This window comes from the organism of the source record quoted next, unplaced genomic scaffold (assembly GCF_019419815.1).
Source record: "Pyrus x bretschneideri cultivar Hongxiangsu unplaced genomic scaffold, Pyrus_bretschneideri_v1 Contig12, whole genome shotgun sequence".
Lineage (NCBI taxonomy): Eukaryota > Viridiplantae > Streptophyta > Magnoliopsida > Rosales > Rosaceae > Pyrus > Pyrus x bretschneideri.
The window spans coordinates 3,142,488-3,166,782 of NW_025999413.1; the positions used below are offsets into that span (position 1 = coordinate 3,142,488).

The 24,295-nt window shown below is 38.2% G+C and overlaps 2 long non-coding RNA genes and 2 pseudogenes across 2 annotated transcripts; all 4 read right to left on the reverse strand.

Annotated features, from left to right (window-relative positions):
* Positions 1–5,245: 5,245 nt before the first annotated feature.
* On the reverse strand, positions 5,246–6,262 carry LOC125474162. Its single transcript, XR_007255825.1, has 3 exons — positions 6,123–6,262; positions 5,836–5,884; positions 5,246–5,341 (listed from the first exon to the last, which is right to left on the reverse strand). It is a non-coding gene; the product is annotated as an uncharacterized LOC125474162 (long non-coding RNA).
* A 1,176-nt stretch (positions 6,263–7,438) lies between these two features.
* Positions 7,439–8,404, reverse strand: LOC125474155. The gene is made up of 4 exons (XR_007255823.1): positions 8,320–8,404; positions 7,882–7,945; positions 7,616–7,765; positions 7,439–7,537 (listed from the first exon to the last, which is right to left on the reverse strand). It is a non-coding gene; the product is annotated as an uncharacterized LOC125474155 (long non-coding RNA).
* A 7,227-nt stretch (positions 8,405–15,631) lies between these two features.
* On the reverse strand, positions 15,632–17,668 carry LOC125474392 (annotated as a pseudogene).
* Positions 17,669–20,568: 2,900 nt separating this feature from the next.
* On the reverse strand, positions 20,569–22,085 carry LOC125474116 (annotated as a pseudogene).
* Between the last annotated feature and the right edge of the window lie 2,210 nt (positions 22,086–24,295).

Consider the following 24,295-nt stretch of genomic DNA (forward strand, 5'->3'; position numbering starts at 1 on the left):
TGCCCCGTCGTCCCATTCGGTGGGAAAAGGTCGCAAGACAAGCGCGACAGATGGACACCAGCCGCTGTAAACAACGTACTATTATACCTAAAATAACCAAACAGCTTCAGCCACAGCCTCCCCGACCCATAACAACTTGAGGAGGCGGAGGAGATGATTAGATCGTTGGCCACGTCGGTTCCGACGTACGACCTCGCCATTACCACTGAGAAATCAAGAGTGGTCTGGTTCATCTTACTTACATAGATGGGAGGCAACGGCGCCGTTCCCAGCTTGAGATTGCTGTTTCTTTCCTTGTCGTCGCCGTAGAAGATTTCGGCCCGAAGGTTCTCGTAGTACAAGTCCAGCTTCCGGTTGGGGTTTATCCCGACCAGCGTCAAGTCCCACGTGGCGGTTAAGTACTCGCTGCTGGAGGTGGCGATGAGTGGGCACGGCGACACGGACACCGAATCGACCCGGAACTCGGTTAATTCAGGGCTGAGCTCCGCGTCTTGCAATACCGCCCACACGAAGGCTGTCACGAGAATGAATGCAAATAGCGCGACGAAGGAGAATAAAACAATTTTACAAAGCCGTCCGTCGCAGGAAGATTTTTCCATTCCCATTCGATCTGTTAAGTCACTATCCTATCCCCTTATTCGGCAGAAACGATCAGAGTTCGAAATTGTTCGACCAACCGAAGGAGGGAGAGAGAGAGAGAGAGAGAGGGGTGGGGATAGGATTAAAGCAGAGGGTGTTGAGCATGTAAATAGGTAGGTGTTTCCAAAGCCTAAAGGCGCAAGGATTTCCAGTTCCAGTTGAACTAGGAGTTTGCAGTCTACCCAACATGACCGCACTCTATACGCACCCGTCGTTTGGCAGCTAGTACAACACTGACAAGACACTGGATAGTAAATTTTGTAAATTGCCACTGGATTAAATTTCAATTTGGTTTTGTTTTGAGCCGGACTAATACGACACTAGATGGTATTTAATAATATGGATTTAATTTTGTAAATTAGCAACTGGATTAAATTAGGGTTGGGTAAATTGGCCACTGGATTAGATTAGGGTCAGCCCACGGGTTGGATTGGGTCGGTTTTGAGCCAAAACCAAAACCAAACCAACTTAATCGGTTGGGCCAAATTTTTTTACCAATTGGTACATGACCTGGAACACAATATCTTCTATGTAGTACGTCCAATATACCAAACCGGTGTCATAAATATGGAATTTGGTCAAGGAGGTGCACTTAAGCAACAAGTAATGAAACTTGTAGAAGCATACCATGTAACAAGACAAACACCAAGTAACCAAAGCAACATTTGTAAACTTCTCCTAATTGATATCAACTCATAATTGAGGTTTTATGCTTATTTTTGGTCGAGCACGGTTCAATGAATCCGTAACAACTCTTGGAATATTTTTTTTATGATTTTAACGTATTTTGGACTTTGTATATTATTTTATTTAGTATGTGCCATGTGGCACCTTGTGAGTCATTTAATACAATTTTTCTCAAGTTTTTTACCATCAAAACGATGAGCACCTCGCAACGAGTCTATAGCAACTTCAGAAATATTTATTCTATTCTATTTTTCTATTTTATATGATTTTCTCAAATTATATATATTTTTAGAGTGGTGATATTCTCACCCTGGTCTCTTATTTCCCCATCCACCATTTAATGGAAATGTTAATAACATACTGTTGACCCTAAAAATTACAAAGCCTACGTGGCGCGCAGACCGAGTAACTAATAAGCTAACTACGTCCTTCGTTTGAATGCGGGGCGTGCCAACTCGTCGGCCGAGCTCGGCCGAGGAGTAAAATTTGTTGATGTTGCATTGAGCGCGTTGTTGACTTCTTTATCTTGCGACTGCGGCCGAGGAAGGAACAAATTTCGGCCTTTGGATTCTCGAGCCTGAAGACAAGGCTGCTAGTTCTACGAAGTTCAATATCAAATTCGGCTCTCAAGGTGCCGAATGTAGTAACCTGGTAACACCTCACTTTGCCGAGACGGCTAATGAGATGACCTCTGCCAATAAGGGTTTGAAAATCCTTCTCGACCGAGACTTGGATAGATAACCAGTCGGCCTCGACGCAGTGCTGTTTATCCAAACTGAAGGTGCTTCGGGAACGGCTGATTCTACGACAACAGTGCTGTTTATCCAAACTGAAGATGTTCGCCGATTGCCTTCACAGTGCTGTTTATCCAAACTGAAGATGTGTCGGCGGAAAAAAGAAAATAAAAAAATCTCAAGATGTTTGAGAGGTTTTGCGCAGGGCAGTTGTGTGTTGAATTCGAGGTCCTTTTCTATTGCGTAATTTCTTGTATTTATAGCACCTCGCTCCTTGAATCCCAATCTGATTTGGATTGGGAGTCCTTGTCCCATCTCACCTTTAACTCGAACAATCCTAGTCCTACTGGGATTCTGAATTCTCCTCTTTTTGAAGCTTTATCCCTTGCCGGTCGAGAATCCTGGTCGCACCAGGATTTCCTCGACCTTTCCTCATTCATCTGGACTACTTAAGATAGGATCTGGCCGACCCTGCCAGCTGGTCCGGGTTTCATTATTTGGCCCATAGCATGTGTCATTACCTTAGGCCGAGCTCATCTTGCTGCTCGGCCCAACCATAATATTTTGGGCCCAAACAATCCCTCAATTATCTTAACAATTCTGCCATCCAACGGTTGTGAGCTATGCTCATTCAACGGTCTAGATTACTCGGGCCTATAATGTAAAATTGGGTCCAAACACATACTTATCATTTTAAAAGAAGACTCTTAAATCCCTATTTAATTCAGTACTAAAATTTTGAAAAAACAAAAAATAATTTAAAATAATAAATAAATAATGGTGGGTGGGGTGTGATATCTTTGGTGGAAAGAGGTTGGGAAAGATTTGGGTTAGAATCGACGGAAAGGTTGGAGGAATGAATGGTCGTGTGCTAGATGAAGGCGAGAAACTTCATTGGGGAAAAAAAGAGAATTGGGTGTGAGATATGCGGTTTTGACAAAAAAGGAGGAAGAAGAGTGGTTTGGGGATCCGGGGTCTTTGCAAGACGGCGTTAGGTGTGAAGGAGATGATGAATGTCTAGGTCTTAGGTCTTGCATTTTCTTTCATTTTTTTTCTATGTTTTATTTATTTATAATGTTATTTAAAGATATATTAGAGTTATTTAAAAAAAAATATTATGGTTATTTTGGGAATAATGGTGGGTGGGGAAATAACATTTTACTTTTTTAATTTTCTATGGTGGGTGGAATTATCATGTGGGTCGGAAAATAAGATACTGAGATGGGTCTAGTAGCACTCTATTTTTATTCTTCACTACCACGTGGTAGTTTCTTGGCCATCACTAGGGTTTATTTGGTAACATGTCACAAGTGATCATTCAAAGCAAGAGTATCATAAAGTATCACAAGACTTGCATCTTTGTCAACCATACATAGACTAACATATACAGTTGTTAAATCTTTAATAAATTTCTTCTTCATAAAAAAAAAATTAAAAATATATACAGTTATTAAAGGGAAATTTTATTTGAACCTATTTAACTTCTCTCTACACTCAACTTACTATATACACCCATATTAATTTTTATTAAAGAATTAATATCTCTTTAAACCCAAAGTTATTACCTAAACTATCCTCCCAAACCCAGTTCAAAATGTAAAATTATCTTTACACTCATTTATAACATTTCCCATGGCTGCAAATGCAAACTCCTTCATGTTTCCATGGTCGCCATCCCTGACACATGCACATACGCATACACATGGCCTCTCTCTCATCACCAACACCAAGTAGTTACAGTAGTTGTGCATCAAATTCAAACTGTTAAGTGTTTGATGCTTCTGGGATGTTCAGTCCACGGACGGAGTTTTCAAGAAATGGGTTGTGTAATGGCGTGAAGAACAAGCAAGCAAGAACAAGATGGCGGACAACACCAATGGTTGTTGGAGCGGTAATGATGAAGCTCAAATGGGTGTTTCAGTTGGGGGGTGGAGCAGCTTTATCTCGGAATGGACTTGGGCACTTCCGGTGCGAGGTTTGCGCTAATCGACATGCAAGGGACTATTCATGCTGAATGAAAGAGAGAGTACCCCTTTTTTTTTTTTTTTTTGGCTTAGAAAAGTTCCACAAACACAACTTTTGAATTGTGGGTGATACGATGCTTAAAGAAATGAGAGTTTTAACGAAAAGCCCATGATACTGTTCACTTTAATGAAAAACCACATTTTTACACTAAAAAGTCAATCCTAGTACTATTCATTTTATCATTTATTTTGTCTTTATCATTAAAATTAAAAGTTTTTAAGCCATTTTCATTAGTTTTTCTTAAAGAAATCTCACCTTAGCAGCCTCAAAGTGCACTAAGAGCTTGTAGTTGAAAACTAACATTTTTCTTTTCACCTTGTCTGGTTGCAACTCCTTATCAACAGCTAATGTTGCATAGACAATAGAAGCACCTTCCTAGGACTAAAAAAGCTTGTTTTTCTCTATAAAAGTTATAGGCTTTTAGCTGAAATGAAGGTAAAATAAGCAAGGAGTCATGGTGGCACTACAACAAAAATGGTCACTGCACACAATAAATTATCTGTGCCCTTTGAGGCCAAAGAGCACCAACATATGTGTCCATAGACCAATAGCAACAGTGCAGCTACTATCTTAGAGTCTGTGCCCTCTATGGGCGTCACCATTGCTAAAAGGGCACAATAATGTATGTTGTGCTGAAACACGTAAGCACAAATAAAGGTCTTTTTGTGCCCAGTTCTGACAAAATTGTCAGATGGCTGCAGCCACCCCTGGTAGCACATTTATTATTATTGTGCCCAATATGTCACCTATTTAAAAAAAATATTAAAAACCAAAATCACCTACAAATTGAGATTGAGGCTAAACAAAAAATTATTTTTTCATATAATTAAAACATCCCACAACCACAAGCATCTATAATATTACAATTTACAGAGATATTCACAACCATTGTATATAAAAACAACTAGAATTTTACATGTTCTATCCCCAACTAAAATAAAACTAAAATTATAAAGGTTTTAAGTGAATATCGGTTCTCTCAGGAATAAGAACATCAAATATTAAGGTTTTAAGTGAACCCGCACAGTTCTTTTTCTCATGTTCGAGTCGGCAACCTGGTCAGGGTGGCTTTGGTGGTTGATGGGTTTCGATGTGGCCATCGCGTATAGAGAGGGAAAAAAAATGATTGCCTGCTTCTGAACTGGGTTTTTTTGAATGGCCCCGCCAAGTACCCCAAGCATCCATTTTTCTTGTACCTGCATCACCATGATCAAGCTCTCCTATAATCGCAGCAACTCCCCCATTCAAATCTGACCCTAAATCATAAATAAAATAAAATAAAATTCAACATAAAAAGAAAAGGTCAGTACGTATGATTCGAGTTCACGTTGCTCAGGGTCACCGACGCTGTTAAGTTTATTCATCATTGCTCGATCACTCTTGTTAATTTTCTTTTTCGTTTGGTTTGGTTTCGGCTTTTCTTTAACAGCGTAGGCACACAAAACCAATCAAATTCATTCACCTACGTAAGCCACAAAAGCATGAATATTTTGTTTCAAATTTCAATCCCAAAAAACAGAACCAATCAAATTCATTCACCAATTGATGCACACCGCACACAACTTTGTAACTCAATCCCTATTATTGCACACAAATTCTTGACTTTTAACACAAAGCCCACCTCCAATTCCACATAGCAAAAGCTGGGCAATCAATAATTTCAATCCTAACTAAAACTTTTAACACAATTATAACCGAAACAACTCTAATCACTTTACCTAAAAAAAGAATGGATAGAAAGTGGATGTACCTGTAATACGAAACTGGCTGAAGTGAAGAACACAAAGATTTGTGCTTTGCTGCTCAAATTTGTAGAGTGAGAGAAAGTACCCAGAACCAAAATCATATTAGGGTTGAGAAATTGGAATTTATTAGAATTAGGGATTCATTAATACAACTATGCCTCAGCCCAATTTTTTTTTTTTTTTTTCATTTGGCCTAAAATCGAAACAACCAAAAACTTCAAGTTAAAAAATTAGAGAAATAAATCTGAAATTTTAGAGAGACAAAGTGAGGAGAGAGTAATAGGCGGAGGACCTTGGGCGAGGAGTCCATTGACGGCTTCGTTGGGGAGGACCTGAGCGCAGTTTTTCACAATCTCCTTTAAGCTTTGCACCAAAAATTAAAAGCAACATATCATGATTGAAGAACACAGCAGCTGAAGAGCACTGCCGCAGTTCCATCAAGTAACACGACCAGTACAGCAAAGCAAGAGGGAAATATGGAGTCCTCTCTGTCTGGTATACTTCCAGCCCTTCAAGTGTGCTCCTGCATTCCTGAAGATGCTGATTGACTTGTTCCTTGAACTTGTCATAAATCACCTTCAGTTGTTCTTGTTGCTCTGCATAAAAAAAAGGTGGGGTTTCAGGCATAGCTTCAATGAGAAAAAATTCCAATTCCGGGCACACACAGGCTAAATTGATTATACACATGCAGGCTAAATTGATTATATACATTGTGATATCCATAAAGCCCTCCCTCCAAGAAGAAAATATGGAGTGTGAAAAAATTTCAACTCAGTATAACTCATGGATTTCCAATATATTAAATGTTGAAAGCTAGACCATCCAATCTAATACCAATAGCCAATAAATGGATAAAAGTAAATTAAATTATTGTGATACAACAATTATAATGTCCGATGTGAGATTCTTTATTCTCAACACAAACCCTCATGTGCAAACTAATTGGGTCAAACAAGTGGTTTAACATATTAGGTGAAGTTGAGCACATGTGGCCAAATTGGACATGGGACAAGATGAATTGCCGTTTTGATACCATGTTAAGTTGGAGCTTCCAACCAAAACCAGTTACCAATGGATAGGGAGGCCTAGGATTTTACATATTACGATGAAAGGCCTATAATGTTTGATGCCAGACTTCATATTCTCAACATAAGCAATTTAAAACATGTAAAATTAAAACAAGTGAGCCCTATTTCCTATTATGGTATTGGTATATCATATAGTCTTATAGCCAAACAAACAACCTCACGACTAAGGGGTTAAAAGGAACAAATTTCCTGGTAAAACTTGCAAAATCACCCAATGCAGGCGAGTTTTGCAGAAAAACCAGCAAATTTAATTTGAGGAAATAATCACATAATTGAAACCACTAAAGAAAGGGTGATTATGATCAATGAAATAAGTGATTATCAAGATATCTAAATATAACTCTTTTCACATGTCATAAACATATCTGTGTGCAACGGGAGTGTGTACAGTTCATCTTGGTCAGAAAATTGTCAACCACCCTTAAACAGAAAAGTGAAAGGAAATAAATATTTGGAGATGGAAAAATAATTTTAATATTAGTTACTTATTAGATTCAAATTAATTAATTCCAAACATAATAATAATCAATTGAAAGTATCAGAAATACAACTTTCAGTACCTTCAAACCTTGTTTCCAGCCTTTTTTTCTTTGATTTACTGAGGTTTGTATGCTTTCCTCTGAAAATCATCCAAAACAACTTAGAGATTGTTGAAATTAATAGGGAAACCTCAAACGTCTCAGTTGAAAGTACCTACATGTCTGTTTGAATCTGAGACTCAATGGTTTGCAGCTGCATATGTACCTCCGCGGCAACAGAGATCAAAATTTCAGAGGATTTCCTATGAGTTGCGCACTTCATTTTGGTTTTAAGTTTTACTAATTCCAATGTAAACAATTCAACAGCCCTGAAACATTGTCAAGTGCAACACATACATCACAAACGCATAGCAAACATAGAAAGCTAGTACATATACGGCACCAAATCACATATGACAACACACAGAACAGAGAGAATAAAAACCTAGCCAGTCCATCCTCTTGATTATGCTCTGAAGGTTCCTCTATCCAGTTGTCTTCTTCAGTCCCTGCAACATGAAAATATTACTGCAGATTAAGAGCGGGTGAGGTAGCTGAAATATTTAACTGAATAAATGTGGTGCTTTGTGGGCTGCAAAGCCTTTCATCTGAAAAAGTTTGAATTTAGTTTTTCAGCAGTACTAGTTTCCGGAGCAAATGTATCTATTTCTAAGAAACCTACACAACAGTAAGGTAAACGAAGTGGCTATCATTCTTCCATGTGGGGCAGGGGGAAAGAAACATATCCAGCTTCTTACATCATGCAACATACAATTAAAATCAAAAGATGCTTAACCAATCAAGCAAGTTTAACTTCAGCAGTTAATATTTTTTCAAAAATGCATTTATCCTACAGTTTAGATAAGGGTCTGGGTGAACATACAGTTGGATCCTTGGATAATAGGAGAACCTTCTCCACAACTCCTCAAGTCTCCCTCTTCAGATGGTGATGAAAGAAGGCCATCTTCGCCACTGCTACTTCTCTCTTCGCCGTCCCGTACGCCGCTCTCATACCTGCAAAACACAAAAAACCCGAACAAAATCATATGTTTCTTAGATCTGAAATTGAAGAAATTTGGCTATGAATTTGTAGAAGCTAACTTGAGGATCGGAAAGATGATGGGAAGAGGATTATGAAGGTATAATTTGACGGTCTGTGGTGACAAGTGGAAGGCGGCGCTGTTGCCTGAAATATATGGACAGGAAGGATACGGAAAGGAGAGTGAAGGGGAAGGAAGAGACAGGATGAAGGGATGAGAGAGAAGACTAATAACCTTTTTTCATCTTCAAGTTTTTCATATTTTTTTATTGTTATTTTGCACAAAAGGCACAATTATTTTTATACGCGCCGTTTGAAATCTAAAAAGTATATAGTGCAAATAATTCAAAATGTACATTTGAGGGTGGTATTCTTATTTTATTTAAAACAAAAGCACAAAAATATTAGTGTGTCAGTTTGAAATTAATAAACAATCTTATTATTATGGAATAGGAAAAAGTAAATATGTAAAGGACACCAAAAAAACATATTTTTTATTTAAATATATTAAATTAGAGGGCACGAAAACTGCTATCGTGTCTTTGTAAATTAATATAAAATTTTCATTTCTGATATTGAAGGGACACGTGAAAGTTGGATGGACATTTGGGCACAAAAGTCTTGATTTTCGTGCCCAATAATGTGTTTGTGTCAACTTTTTTAACATTTGGGCACAATACTTGGTGCCCTTTATAAAATGTGCACTGTTCCACCTTTTTAGTGTTCAAAGGGACACAAACTCCTTATCTGTGTCCTCAATTTTGTATCCATAGCCCATTTTTTTTGTAGTGTGGGGTTTAATTATAGTGTGTGGGTTTATTGATAAATTTTAGTTTCATTATTAATTTCATCTTGTACTTGATGGTAATTATGCAATAGGGTAAAAAAATACAATTAACATCTGAAATTTAAGTTGAGTGTAAAAAGATGTTACATGAGTTTAAATAAAATTTTCTGTTATTAATTAAATCTTTGCCGCTATCATCCGAGAAATCCTAAACAGTGTGAAAGTCATGCAACATGTCTAAAACCATCCTAGATCCTACACATTCTAAATCACACGAGTTTTCATCACATCATGGAACTTAGGTGATGAATGAAGGTCAGTAGAACGTTGGAATTTGCCATCATCATGAAATTCAGGAGGTGCCGATTTTTGAATTAATTTTGGATATATGGGCGGATTTTGAATTTGAGATTTTGTCGGGGTAGTCGTCGTCCTCATCTTTTTGAAGAAGGAGGGGAGAAAGAGGGAGAAAAAACGAGGATGGGTTGAGTTTGTTTGAATTCTTTTATTGTGAAGCCGTTAAGATAAAAAATCACCGGCTTAAAATAATCCGAAACTAAGGTCCGCACATAAGGTCTCACATTAGAAAATTAATAATAGCATTAAGTTTCATTGGGATTAGACCTGATAATTTTCTACACGACCGGTGACACGAAAATAACTGGTTTCGAGTCAACACGATAACTAATCGAGTCATTATCGGGTCACCCGTCAATTACCATTAATAACGAGTTTACACGCAGGTAACCTTGGGTAATCCGTTCCAACCCGTTAAGAAAAAAATTATTTTGATAATTTTAAAGTTAAACTACTAAAAAAAGTTATAAAATACAATAGTCATAGTGTAGATATTTTATATTAAATATGTATTATTTATTATTCTAAATAAGTTTAAAAAATTAAGTTTTATTTATTTATTTTTATTATGATTGTTTCTTATTATCATTACTATGATACATTTTACTTGATATGTTGTCTAAATTTACAAATTTTGTCACAAAATACTGTCTAAAAAATATCAACACGACAAGTCATCTTGTGAAAATTCAAGACCAACCACGGGCAGATATCTACTAAACCCTATTTAAACTACCCTCGATATCAACTAAAACTTTCAAGTCTTTGAGTAAGAGAGATTATACTCACATATTCCTAATTACCTCTTCCATACTCTTTTAATTTTTAATATGTTTTTATCAAGTGTTAGTGGTGTATCAAAAAAGATTATAAAAATCAAAAGGTGTGGGGGAAGTAATTTAGAATGTGTGAATATAATCTCAAATTTAAGAGGAACAAGAACTTCCCACTTCTCCAAATTGTTGTATGGATGAAGCAAACAGATTGAAAGAAAAAAAAAACAATTATATTACTGGATAGAAAATCAAAATTGGAGTTTTATGTTATGGATTTGGATACCATATGGATCACATTCTACCTCTTCATCGACATTGTATATCGTGCGAACATAAACATTTTGAATTTTTTTATTTAAAATTAAATATAAATAATACTGAACTAAAGTTGGTTGCACGATAAACCATGAATGGATAAAATGTGAATATTCCTATAATTCTCACAAAAAGAATCCGAAAAGGATCCTCATCCTTATTATATGGGTTCTATTTGCTTATCAGAGAGTTGCATAACAACACAAGACCAATTAACACAACAAAGCAAATGAAAGGTTTATTTGGGAGAATTGGATACACATCGGGAAGATTGAAACCAAATGAACAAAAATACATAAATCGAATTTATCACCAAAAAAGAAAGGTTAAGTGGAATGTCGCATAATCAAATTTGAAAGTAGGAAGAAACTCTAACTGATATGTCGATATGAACCTTTTGCTATCAAATTTGACATGTGAAAAAAAATTGTTGTCAATTAGTTTTCTTATTATTTTATTGTGTGTGTTCTATTAATGCACCAATTATAAATTTTAAGATTTATTTTAATTGATTTTTTTTAAATGAATCCTACAAATATCAATTATAACAAAAAAAAAAAACTTAGAGAAAAAAAAAATATGACATTGTGCAGAAAAATAATTCAAGCTCGAGCATAAAAAATCGAACATACTGCTTTGATCAACTGGCCTAATTCATATAAGTCAAAAACCAATTTGTTTGGATGAAAGCAAATTTGAGTGGGTCTAGAGATGGGGCTGCAAAGTCCACACTTCTCTAGCTCTTAGTCCACTCAGCAACCTCTCTCCCTCTCCCCCTCTCTCAGACAAAAATTCAAATTCTAGCCCTTGCCACGAGAGATTTTTGGGACTTCCTACTTGCTTAGAGAAGGATAAACGGAAACTTTTTTGTTCAATCAAGGACCATGTTTGGAACAAAGTATACGAAGGGGAAGGCAAATTGATTTCTCAGGGCGGAAGATAAGTGTTGACTGAAGCAATGTGGCAAGCTAAACTTATGCACGTAAAGAAGTGGGTACTTCACTACTTCAACTGCAATGTTAGAGGTCACTCGTATGGATGCTTTATCTATCTGTTTGATAGGATTAGCGATTTAGCTGCAAAAACATAAACAACTAAATAAAAACAATGTCTAAAATGCACCTGCCAATGGTTATATATATAGATTACAATACAATACGCAGGTAAATACAGCAGCTAGTAGAAATTAGAATCATCAATCTCAATCAGGTCAGCAATAACACCTATCACTTCGATCAAAACCTTGGCATGCCCTTGACTGCCCCGCCGTCCCATTCGGTGGGAAAAGGTCGCAAGAGAAGCGCGTCAGTTGGGAAGTATCCAGTCCAAACAACGTAGTATTATACCTAAAAAAACCCAGCAGCTTCAGCCACAGGCTCCCCGACCCATAACAACTTGGGGAGGTGGAGGAAGAGGAGGAGGAGATGATTAGATCGTTGGCCGCGTCGGTTCCGATGTACGACCTCGCCATTACCACCGAGAAATCAAGAGTGGTCTGGTTCATCTTACTTACATAGATGGGAGGCAACGGCGCCGTTCCCAGCTTGAGATTGCTGTCGCTTGCCTTGTCGTCGACGTCGCCGTAGAAGATATAGGCTTGAAGGTTCTCGTAATACAAGTCCAGCTTCCGGTTGGGATTTATAGCAACCAGCGTCAAGTCCCACGTGGCGGTTACTCACTGCTGGATGCGGCGGTGAGTGGGCACGGCGACACGGCTACCAAGTCGACCCGGAACTCAGGGAATTCAGGGCTGAGCTTCGCGTCACGCAATAAAGTCCACGCCAAGGCTGTGGCGAGAATGATTGCCAATAGCGCAGCGAAGCAGACGAAAACAATTTCACAAAGCCGTCCGGCGGAGGAAGACTTTGCCAGTCCCATTCGATCTTTTAATTCACTATCCTTTAGCCTTATTCGGCAGAATCGATCAGACCAACCGAAGGGGAGAGAGAGAGAGAGGGAGAGAGAGAGAGAGAGAGAGATGGGGATGGGATTAAAGCAGAGGGTGTTGAGCATGTAAATAGGTAGGTGTTTCCAAAGCCTAAAGTCGCAAGGATTTCCAGTTCCAGTTGAACTCGGAGTTTACTGTTTACCCAACATGACCACTCTATTTTTATAAACCTGTTTGGGAGCTAGGATAAGAGACCAGATAGCATTAATGAACGGATTAGGTTGTGTAAATTAGCCACTGGATTAAATAATCTTGTCCTACCAATTTTAATACGCTTCATACGCGTTTATTTATTGGAAGTTTTAACGAAAAGTCACGGTACTCTTCATTTCAACAAAAAAATCATATTTTTACATTAAAAAGTTAATCTTGGTACTATTCACTTTACCCTTTATTTTGTCCTTATCATTAAAACTCAAATATTTCAAACTATTTTCATTAGTTTTCCTTTATTTGTTCTTTCTAAAACGTTAATATAAATATTCCTGAAGTTGTTGTAAACCCGTTGTGGGATGCTCATCGTTTTGATGGTAAAAAACTTGAGAAAAGTTGTATTAAATGTGAAAAGTATTTTTGTCGATTGGTTCGTGATTGGGGACATGATATCTACTATGTGGTACGTTTGATATACCAAACTGGTATCATGAACACGGTATTTGGGAAAGGAGGTGCACTTAAGAAATAAATCATGAAACTTGTAGAAGTATATCATGTAACAAGACAAACACCAAGTAACCAACGTAACGTCTGTAAACTTCTCCTAATTGATTTCAATTCAAAATCAAGGTTTCATGCTCATTTCTCGTCGAGCATGGTTTAAGTAATTCGTGACAACTTTTGGAAATTTTTTTTTATTTTTCTATGATTTTATACGAATTTTAAACCTTATATGTTATTATATTCAATATGTACCACGTGGCACCTTATGAGTTATTTAATACAACTTTTCTCGAGTTTTTTTATCATCAAAACAATGAGCATCTCGCAATCTATAGCAACTTCAGGAATATTTATTCGATTTTTTTTTCTATTTATATGAATTTCTCAAATTATATATATTTTTTTATTCATCACCGCCGCTGCCACATGGTAGTTTCTGGGCCATCACTAGGGTTTATGGTTTCGAGTTTTATTTGATAACATGTCACAAGTAATCATCCAAAACAAGAGTATCATAAACTATCACAAGACTTGCATCTTTCTCCAACCATACATAGACTGACATATACAGTTCTTCAATCTCTCCACCGATCATCCAAAAATTCTTAAACATTTTGAAAGTCATGCAACATGCCTACAACCATCCTAGATCCTACGTATTCTAAATCACACGAGTTTTCATCACTTCATCATGGAACTTAGATGGCGATTGAACGCCAGTAGAACATCGGAATTTGGCAACATCATGAAATTCAGGAGGTGGTAGTTTTTTAATTAATTTTGGATATTGGGGAGGATTTTGAAACCGAGGATGGGGTGAGGTTGAAGATGAAGAGAGAGAGAGAAAAGTGGATGGGTGAACGTAGAGGGGGAAAATGATCCTCTATGGAGCCACTTTGTGGGGATCCTCACATCCTAGCCGTTCATCGTATGTTCTGCGATCAGTTTTCGTTAGATATTATTTGTGTTAAATTTTTAATAAAAAAATCAAATGATTTATGATCGTACGATACATAATGAATGGTTAAGATGTGGGAATCCCTAGGATCCTCACAATTTGAATCCGTATGGAATCCAAATCCTGTTGGGATCCCCACAATTTGAATCCGTATGGAATCCAAATCCCGTAGAGAGAAGCATGTTTGAACTCTTTTATTGTAGGCCGTTTAGATAAAAATTCAACGGCTTAAAATAATCGAAACTAAGGTAAGCACTTAAGGTCTCACCTTAAAATAAAACAAAATAAAATAAAAAATGCAATAACAGCATTCTTTTCAAAACCAACCACGGGTGATATCTACTAAACGCTATTTAAACTTCCCTTGATATCAACTAAAACTTTTAATTCTTTGAGTAAATTTAAGGGGAACAGGAACTACCCTCTTCACCAAATTGTGTTATGAAGCTACCAGATTGAAAGAAAGAAAAACAGTTATATTACTGGATAGAAAATCAAATTTAGAGCTTTATTTATGGATTTGGATCCCATCCGGATCCTCATATCTTATCATCATCGTACATCGTACAGTCATAAATCATTTTGAATTTTTTTATTATTTAAAATTAAATACAAACAGTATAAAACGTACGATGTAAGATGACCGGATAAGAAGTGAGGATCCCTATAATCCTTACAAAGAGAAAAAGGATGATATGAGTGCTATTTGCTTAACAGAGAGTTGCATAACAACACATGACCAATTAACACAACAAAGCAAAAGAAAGGTTTATTTGGGACAATTGGATACACATGGGGAAGGCCAGTGGATATGACTTTATGCATGGCACCAAAGGACAGGGACCTCCTTTGTGGGTAAGGGGTTTTTCTCATCAATCAAACCAATATTGAGTCACGTGTCGGTTGTTTGTTGAGCATTTGCTCGCCAAACTTTGAAGTACATTAACTTGTCAGCTGTGAATATTGGGGGAGTTATTTGACGGTTGTTATTGTGACAGTATTCTAAGTCAACAACACATTACTATGTTAAAAAGATAAAATGCATGACAATGTGTGACTGACTTGAAATATTACCACAGTTGCATCTCTCCCGTTGCATGTAAGTTTTTCTTCGCTAAACGATATAGCTTACAAGACAGTAGTTTGATGTGCAATTGTTTATAAGAAAACGTAATTTCATTAAGAAATTTAAGGTTGAGTTACAACTTACAGCATATCAGCAAGAGTTATCCTTCCTCATCTCATTTTTTGCGTTCCTAAACTTGGAATTGATGGCAGAGCATAGATGGCAAGCAGTGATATGGATACGGTGCTATACCCGTAGACACTTCTCCAGCTCTTTGCAAGAATTGTACTAGTGTGACACATCATCTCACAGATAAAAGATGAATCATTGTTAACTGGTAATTCCAATTTACTGGTACAGATGAGCAACAAATCAAACGATTGATCCCCTTCTATTTATCAACATGTATACAAGTTTATAATCTAACTCCTAAGGACATTGGTCAGAAGTTTCTCCTTGAAATTTTTCCAATTAGGACGCTCGCAGAAGTGTTTCTGGACAAGTTTGAGTCAGCTGATGCTCACCAAATAAATACTTTCTTTCGCAGTTTATCCACCTATCCCATTGCTAATACCCCGCAACGACATATTCATTTGCTTGAAGTCTTGATGAAGTCTGTCAATCATCCCATATACTTTGTCGGATTTAGGATGTAATTTATCAAAAACTGTAAATTCATGGACCTCGTTGTCCACCTCAACGGAACTAGCCCTGGGAAATTTCTGGACTCCGGTGCTCCTCATTTGCAGCCCCACATTGGCAACATTGACCCAATCACCAGCTGCAGAATAAATATTTGACAACATGGAAAATTTTCCTGAATCAGACGGGTCTAACTTACCTAGGTGATTGAGCACCCTCCTCTGCTAGTTCCAGATCATTATGCATCCGACAAGCCCCCAAAAGAGTACCCCATACAGCACCATTTGGTTCCATTGGCATGCTATGCACAAGCCTAAAAGCCTCCCCAAGACGCCCGCCAAGACCCAAAAGGTCAATCATGCAACCGTAATGCTCAACTCCGGGTACAATCCCGTACTCCCACTCCATAGTGTTGAAGGCTTGAAGACATTCCTCCACAAATACTGCATGTGTACGGCACATAAGACCCCAACGAAGGTCAATTTATCCAGAAAAAAAAAAAACCCCCGGCTTTTACCATTCAAGAGAATAGCTCAAGCGCCTTCTCACCATGCCTGTTCATGGCTAACCCTTGGAGCATGGCATTCCAAGACACCAAATCGGCAAATCCTTTTTCGCTATCACATGAAAGACTCTAGATGCTTCATCCAACAGTCAACACTTGGCATACAATCAAGCAAAGCATTTGACACGGGAGTACTACACTTGAATCGAGTCCTCTCTATAGAGGCGTGAACTTTCATACCCAATCCAATCAAACCAGACTCTGCACAAGCAGCCAATATACTAATAATAGAACCATTATCAAGCTTCAATCCAGCTTCCTCCATGTGATCATACAACATAATCGCATCCTTCGCCGGCCCCTTCCCGACATAACCAGTTATATAATCCATGGAACCAAGTTTCTGAAAGGCATCCTATCAAACATCATTCTTGCCATACTCATATCCACGGCTTTGCACTAACCCGAAACCAGAGTCGACCATGAGATAACATCCTCTGAGGCATTTTCTCAAACAATTCAAAGGCTTCATTCATCTGCCCGGCATTTACATATCCATCCAATATCGTATTCCAACTAACCGTATCTCTCTCAGGCATTTCATCGAACAAGCAGCGTGCATCACTTAGCTCCCTAGCTTTTGCCAACCCACCAATCATTGAATTCCAAGACACAGTGTCTCTCTCTTCCATCACCACAAACAGATTCTTCGCTTCACTAACGCCAATCAATCCACACTTGGAATAAGTATCACTGAGCGAATTGGGCAGGAAGATATCCAACCAAAATCCAAATTTCTCAATGTGGGCATGAATCATTTGAACCACCGGCAGCCATGGCGGGCCAAAACAAGCTTTCAGAAGAAATGGGTACGTAAAATTATCAGAATAAACCCCATTAATCTGCATATCGAAGAAAGCCGCGAAGGCCTGCGAAGTCTGCGAGTTCTGAATGTGAGCTCTGATGAGAGTGTTGTACAAATGGACATTTGGCTAATCAATCTGATTGAATGCGACGAGCTTGGGCGACGCGTGGATGTCCTGGTGAAGGTCGGCTTTGAGGATTTGGGCGTGGACTTGCTGATGTGGCTGAGGTTTGTGCACCTATGGAGGTCCGAGAGCTTCTGATCTAAGAGCCGTCACGGGAAACCCACGACGGGGCTCGAACTGGTACGCACATTTGCTTGGTCGGAGAGCTTCAGGGGCGTTTGTTGCGCCGGACTATTTCGGACTGGATTAGCTTCAAGGACTAAGCTGGACTGGCTTAGACTAGACTAAACTGGACTAACTTAGTGAAGCGTTTGGTGCAGTATTGGACTAAGAAGCTGGATAATAACAAATTCTAATATTATATTATTTAATATATAAATTATTAATATTTTATTATGATCTTATCTTTTTCTTCATCTCTTCCTACCATTTTCGTCCCACTCTTTTCCTCTTCTCTCATCGTCCCAACATCTCCCTCTTTTTTTCCTCTTAGACCTCTCAATTCATGTCTCTTTCTCATTCCTGATCAAACTCCTTATTGATTCCAGTGTCTATTTCTCTGTCCTCCCTCCCTCTCTAGCTATGTGTTGTTCGAATGGAACCTCACGGCTCCAATTTTCCCAACGAGTTGCAGGTTTCCCAATATGTTTTCTGGCCAACCCTCGTTAAATTGGATGAAGTTAGCACCGCCAAAAAATTCATCACCATCCCTAAATCGAGATCTTAGCTTTGAATGCTCGAATCTGTCATGGATTTGAAGAAGCCCAAACAGGCCGAGACTTCTAGGCCATTTTCCGGCCACATTCGACCACATTTTGGCCTCTATTCAGGTAAAATCGTAATCTTGTCACTCCCAGCTTCAATTTGGTATATTTTATATGAAGTTGGTTGTGAAATGGATCTGAAAGGGAGTCGGAAAGTTAATGATTGATCTAGGTGACCGACGATGACAAGGAGTCTGTCAGGAGTGGTCGTTGAGCATGATGAGGACGAGAAAGAGAATATAGTCTTAACTAGTCTCATGGTTATTGGGGGGTTTCGCTAAGACCTCTTAGTGAAGGGTTTTGTCCATGCTAGTCCCCTTTAGTCTCATTAATGTTAGTCCCAGCATGGAACAAACACAGTATTGGACTAATAGCTAGTCCAGTCCAGTCCAGTCCAACTTAGTGAGGGTAAACAAACGCCCCCTCAGGGTTTTAGGTTTTGGGTTTTGGACTTCGGTGCGGAGAAGGCAGAGGCTAGAATTTGAATTTTCATCATAGAGAGAGAGAGAGAGAGAGAGAGAGAGAGGTTGCTGAGTGGACTGACCCAATTTGTAAGAGCTAAAGAAGGGTGGGCTTTGCAGCCCAATCTCTGGACCCACTCAAATTTGCTTTCATCCAAATAAATTGGTTTTTAGCTGACGTGAGTTAGACCGATTGATTGGAGTAATACGCTCGATTTTTTGTGCTTGAATTTTTCTTCTAAAATATCAGCCAAATAATAAAAAAAACATTTATGAAATACTGAGTTTAATTATAATAAAGGGACGCAAAAACCAATCCGAGTAATCAATCGTATTTTTTTTAGCACTATATGGCTTTTTGGCTTCCTCTTTCACTTGAATTAAAATATATGGGAGCAGAGAGCTTGTTGCGCGTTATTTTTTTTTTTTGACCAGCCTATACCACAGTCAAATTGTCACATCCCGGCCTAGACCCCCACCACATCTCGGGCTCGACTCCACCGTAATACGATATTGTCCGCTTTGGGCCCTGACAACACCTTCACAGTTTTGTTTCTGGGAACTCACATGAGAACTTCTCAGTGGGTCACCCATCCTGGGATGAACCTCGCGCAAACTCGCTCAACTTCGGAGTTCTAATGAAACCCGAAGCCAGTGACCTCCCAAAATGCCTCGTGCTAAGTAGAGATGAGAATATACATATAAGGCTTACAGGATCCACTCTCCTGGACGATGTGGGATGTTACAATCCACCCCCCTTAGGGGTCTAACGTCCTCATCGGCACACCTCCGGCCAGGGATTGGCTCTGATACCAAATTGTCACATCTCGGCCCGAGCCCCACCACATCTCAGGCTCGACTTCACCGTAGCACGATATTATCCGCTTTGGGCACCAACCACGCTCTCATGATTTTGTTTCTAGGAACTCACACGAGAATTTTCCGGTGAGTCACCCATCCTAGGATTGCTCTTACCCGAACTCGCTTAACTTTAGAGTTTTGATGAAACCAGAAGCCAGTAAGTTCCCAAAAGGCCTCTCGCTATATGGAGGTGGGTATGTACATATAAGGCATAGATGATCCACTCTCTTGGACGACGTGGGATGTTACACAAGTCGTCCGCGTATCTTTATGATCTCATTTCCTTCTATTTATCATATTTTTGGAAAGGTTTAGATAGCTGTTTTGGTAAAGTAGAGGACTAAAAATACTTGTAAGTGTTCGAATAGGATTTAGATGGAAATTTGTATGAATATTCATACCAATTTCTAAAAACATGAAGAGTAAGTGGTCTATGACTCTATTAGGTTGTGCATTTCTCTTTCTCCATTTTTTTTTTTATTTTTTATAAATGATATTGTAGGATTCACTTAAAAAATTATAAATAAATAAAAAATCGATTAAAATAAATTTCAAAATTTATAATTGGTGTATTAATGAGACCTAAACAATACAATAATTAGAAAACTAAATGACAACACCTTTTTTCATATGTTAAATTTGACAATAAAAGGTCCATATGTCAATACACGCAAGATTGTTATATCAGTTGAAACTTTTTCCTACCTTCAAATTTAATTGCAAGACATTCCATTTACAATTTAACATCTCCTTTGGAGATGATCTAAAAATCCAAATGTATTCATTCAAGATTTTTAAGTTTTCCATATGATCCGTTATTCAATTAATATTTGATTTTAAAGTATTTAAAAAAGTAAATATAAAAGATCGAATTGAAAATTACATTTCCCCTTGGTGGTGTTGCAACGTGTTCATGGCATAGAGGGGGATTTGTTTGTTTACTGGATGATTTTACCGTCCTTGCTCGTTTTTTACCAATGTGGGTTTCCTTTAACTCGAGTAAAGGTTTCTTACTTAGTTCTTTCCAATGGGACCATGATTTTCGCGAATTTGGCTCCAACATTTCGTAATGAAAGCAAGAAAGACTCGATATAACATGACACCCCATGCTTCCCTAACAAATCACTACTCAATTTCTTCTAAACACTCTCATAATTCTAACAACTAGGTACGTCTGACATTTAAGAAAAATAACCGTGGAAAGGCACATCCAAATGCTTGCAAAAACCCTAGCGCCTGCCGTCTCCACTTAACTTCACCATAGCCTACAGTGGTTACAGAAACAACCGACAAATACATAGCATTCTCCCAGCTCTTCTTCCCCAAGAAGTGAAACCCAATACAGCCTACTCCCACACACAGAGCAGGTGCCGCTACTGCCATCACTACCCTAAAACGGTCCTCACTCACACTAAAAAAGTTTACTACCTTCCTAAATCGTCTGAGGAAACCCTCACCGATAAAAACAAAAAAAACACCTCCTGAGTAGCACCAAATCCAACGGACGAAGAAAATCAGAAAGGATACTAACACCTTTGACCGCTCAGTTTTGGGGACGATGTCACCGTACCCCACACCGGTCATTGTTTGAGACAATAGGTATAGTGCCTTAACAGACTTTCTAGTATGGAATTTGTTATGATCAGCAAAGTCGCCACTCAACAACAAAAAAAATATATAAACGAAGATAGATAAGACTAACCAACTAAATACCTTCCAAGCCCAACTCTTCCCACCTACACTTCCCTCTCTCTCCCCTATCCCTACTCCAGCACCTCCAATGGCTCGATTTTGGCGATGCATAGCTCCCTCACCTATAACATTTACAGGTTTAAACAATCAAATCCTTTTTATATACTCTGATCCACAATTACAAACCAATATATATAATTGATAAACTTATAATTTGGAAACCCATTTGATAGAGAATTCATTAGCAACAATAATTAGCTAGTGGACATCAGCTTCCTCTTAAATATAATCTTTGTTACCAAGAAACTAAGGCTCCACCAATAACCAAGTCAAAAACTAATGGCTAGCCCCGTGACTTATCCTCCAATAGTAATCTCTTCCCTTCATGTCTATTACCCTCACCTTCCTCCTTTGTTACCTCAATATCAACAGCAATATAGTCAGAATTACCATCAATTTCATTCTCATTTTAATTCACACTGCCCCGAGGACTGATTCGTCAGATACTTGTTTAAGACATTTAATCAAACATATGGTGTGTGTGTGTGTGTGTGTGTGTGTGTGTGTGTAAAGACTAGCAAAAAGCAGCACGAGATAGATGGAGGAAGTTTATTAAAAACCTGGGGATTGAGTCATCAGATACGTCTTCGCGTGTGGGGGGCGACGGCGCTTGGCTGGCGGCGGTGGCCTGCTAATGGCCGCCGCTTCGAATGGCCAATGCCAGAAGGAGCTTCTGGCCTTTTTGTATCGACTATGCCTGGAGGCTGGATTTTGGTGAAGCGAATTTTTCAATTTTTTATAACCAGCACCAAAGCGGCGTCATTGTTTGGCCTGTTTTTTTTGTAATAATCGAAGTGAAGTGGACTTGTGGTGACTGTGGGTTGAATTTCGTCTTGGGCCTGGGAGTTTTATAAATTGTGGCGGTGACATTGTGGGCTTGGGCCGGGCCTAGGATTTTTACTGGTTTGCGGTATCGACGGTAGAATTCCGACCAGATCTTCATCTTCATTTTCATTTTTTTTTTGGTAAAAGGGAAATTTTATTAAGGGAGTTTTAACGAAACACTATCAGTACTGTTCATTTTTCTTTTCCTGGTATTATTCAATACACCTTTATTTGTCATTTTTCATTAAAACTAAAGTTTTTTCTTTCAAACTTTTCGTTAGTTTTCCTTTTTATTAAACATCGACACAATAACAAACACCAAACACAAACTAACAAACAAACATAAAGTCCAACTTACACTTATAAACAAACAAAAAAAGGGCCTAAAACAAAAGTAAAGCAGAAAGAGAGCCCAACAACAGTAAGGCCCAAAAACAAACACAGCAGCCACCAGAGGCTTCCACTGCAATCTCCACCAACAGTTGGACCGATTCCCTAATCACCACCGATTCACCTATGCAAATGCCACCTCGAACCCCGATTTGCTACCTGAGTACAGCAAAAAACAAGGGATAGTCGATAACACCACAAAAGAAGCCAACTATTCGTGGAAATCCACGAGCGACACTACCGGAATCGGCAGACAACAAGGAGAAAATGGTGGCGTTGGAAACACCTGTGTTGGTGTAAACACCAGAACCCTACACATGATCTCACTAGAAAATATGGAGTTCAATCTTATAACACCTTATTTTGCACGATTTTTAATTTTAAACTAAACAATGTCAATATTAGTTAAAATCGGTTCAAGCATAGCAAAGTTTTTTTGGAGGAAAAACAAGTTCAAGCAACAAAAAAAAAGTAGGTAATTAGTTTCAAACTCTCCCCCGTCCCCAAAACTTATGTAGTATGAAGTGGCTTGGGTACTATGTGCATAGGCAAATTAGAGGTCAAAATCGGGTTGGGTTTGGGTTGACATGAGCGGGTAAGACATCAACCCAGGTCAACCCAACCCAACCCAATAAATGGTTGGGTTTTTTCTTCATTCTAACCCGCTCGATTGGATACATCTTTGTCCAAATGATAACTGTTTTTATTTTATTTTTTTCTTTCAATCTGGTAGCTTCATCCAACAATTTGGTGAAGTGGATAGTTCCTGTTCCCTTAAATTTACTCAAACACTTAAAAGTTTTAGTTGATATCAAGGGGTAGTTACAGTTTTATTTTTTATTTTTTTACGGGTTGAAACGGATTATCCATGGGTTACCCATATGTAAATCTGTTGATGACCTATTATTAATAGGTCCTTAACGGGTGATTCGATAACGACTCGATTAGTTATCGTGTCAACCTGAAACTCGTTATTTCGGCATCATGTTAATGGATTGTGTAAAAACTTGCCAAATCTACTGTCAATAGAACTGAATGTTGTTATTGCTTTTTTTTTTTAAGGTGAGACCTAAGGTGGGGACCTTGGTTTTGGATTGTTTTAAGCCATTGATTTTTTATCTAAATGGCCCACAATAAAAGAGTTCACACAAGTATAGTGCAGAACCGGGTCCTCCTCTCTCTACATTCACCCATCCACTTCTCTGTCTCTCCCATCTTCAACCTTACCCCATCCTCGTTTAGAATCTAGGATGGTTGTAGACAAGTTACATGATTTCCACAATGTTTAGGATTTTTTGGATGTCGCTGGAGAGATTTAACAACTGCATATGTTAGTCTCTGTTTGGTTGGACAAAGATGCAAGTCTAGTGATAGTTTATGATAATAAAACTCTAAACCATAAACCCTAGTTATGGCACATATTAAATAAAATAATATATAAGGTTCAAAGTCCGTATAAAATCATAGAAAAATAAAAAAATATATTCCTAAAGTTGTCACGAATTCCTCGAACCATGCTCGATGAGAAATGAGCATAAAACCTTGATTGTGAGTTGATATCAATTAGCAGAAGTTTAAGAATGTTACGTTGGTTACTTGATGTTTGTCTTGTTACATGATATACTTCTACAAGTTCCATGATTTGTTGCTTAAATGCACCTCCTCGCCCAAATACAATGTTCATGACACCGGTTTGGTATATCGAACATACCACATAGAAGATATCGTGTTCCCAGTCATATACCAATCGACAAAAATATATTT